This window comes from Amphimedon queenslandica, unplaced genomic scaffold (assembly GCF_000090795.2).
Source record: "Amphimedon queenslandica unplaced genomic scaffold, v1.1 AMPQUscaffold_2174_Cont25823, whole genome shotgun sequence".
NCBI classification, from domain to species: Eukaryota; Metazoa; Porifera; class Demospongiae; order Haplosclerida; family Niphatidae; genus Amphimedon; species Amphimedon queenslandica.
In genome coordinates this window covers 1-1,263 of record NW_003557490.1, presented here as the reverse complement: position 1 = coordinate 1,263, position 1,263 = coordinate 1, and the positions used below count along the sequence as shown (strand labels likewise).

Here is a 1,263-nt window from a genome sequence, read left to right as displayed (position 1 = left end):
TCCTTACACTTTTGGTCTTCCTCCCACTATAGCAGTGAGGCCAGGAGCTAAAAATAAAAAAAAAATTATAAATTAATAGTAACCATACATAATAGTAATAGTAATAATATTATAATGATAATAATAATAATCTGCTAAATTGAGCAAAATTATTAGTATATGCATGATTTCTAGGGGGGAGGGAAGTAACTGCCCTACATGCAAGGGCGTGTCTGAGGGGGGCCTACAGGGGGGCCTGGCCCCCCCATCAATTTTTATTGATAATGTCATTCATTGTTTGTTTTATTACCTACCACCTAGTAATAATAATTAACCATCTTGTAATAATAATTAACCACCTTGTAATCATGTACAATACATTGCACAGCAGTAAATGTACAAGAAATGAGTAGTAGGCAAAAACAAAACACTCGCTTTATATTAATCATTGTTAAAAATGGAAGAATTTGATGCTTTAAAATACGCAGAGATGCTATTTTAGTGCACTATACGAGCGCCAAAAAGGGATGTGTCCAAATTTTCAGCACACTTCCCATGCCACTTATCTCTGGGCCCTCTCATCATTTCCTTCTCAGCTATGTCCCTGTCTACATGTATATGTACATGTACATATTCTGTAACTTCTAAGTGTTCACTAGAAACTATTAGTAGATGATATTGTGAAGGTATGGGGTGGCTCCTCCTTACCCATTCCAGTGCCAGCTGGTGCTATTTCGGTACTAAATATCTCAACAGCTTCTCTCACAGGATGCTCCACTCCAAACCAAGAGACAGCTTCTGATAAAGACTTTCCTCCACCCATTATCTGAAATAGAGGGAAAGAGAAATTAGTAGTGAATGGATTTCGGATCATAAAAAGTAAGATTAAAACTCTAAAGAGATAAAATAAGGATATTGACACATGAAGACAAAATACTTTTGGGACACACATGGACATGAGTCTTTGTATAGTCTTTATACCCTCTTTCCTTTAATAGCCTTGAACACCTGTAAAGATCGGGATCATCTCTTTGTCACTCTCTCTCTCTCTCCCTTCCTCCCCCCTCCCTCTCTCTCTCCCTCTCTTTTTATTTTGTATTTTCTCTCACTCTTCTCTCCCCCTAGCTCTCATTCACCTTTTAAAAATAGCTTGTACTGTCTTCAGTGCCTTCTCATCAGATCGAGGACCAACCCCAGGACAAACTGCTATTGCACGATAACCATCAAGATATGTCGCTGAAACCTATAATTATTGGGAAAAATTAAATAAAAAAATTTAAAAAA

General features: G+C 37.2%; 1 long non-coding RNA gene across 2 annotated transcripts; it reads right to left on the bottom strand.

The window, feature by feature from the left end:
* Positions 1–7: 7 nt before the first annotated feature.
* LOC109593290 (uncharacterized) lies at positions 8–1,224 on the bottom strand. Of its 2 annotated transcripts, none has more exons than XR_002190867.1 (4): positions 1,116–1,224; positions 917–987; positions 688–805; positions 8–47 (listed from the first exon to the last, which is right to left on the bottom strand). It is a non-coding gene; the product is annotated as an uncharacterized LOC109593290 (long non-coding RNA). The 2 variants fall into 2 exon arrangements; XR_002190866.1 differs by having other exon boundaries at positions 930–987.
* Positions 1,225–1,263: the final 39 nt, after the last annotated feature.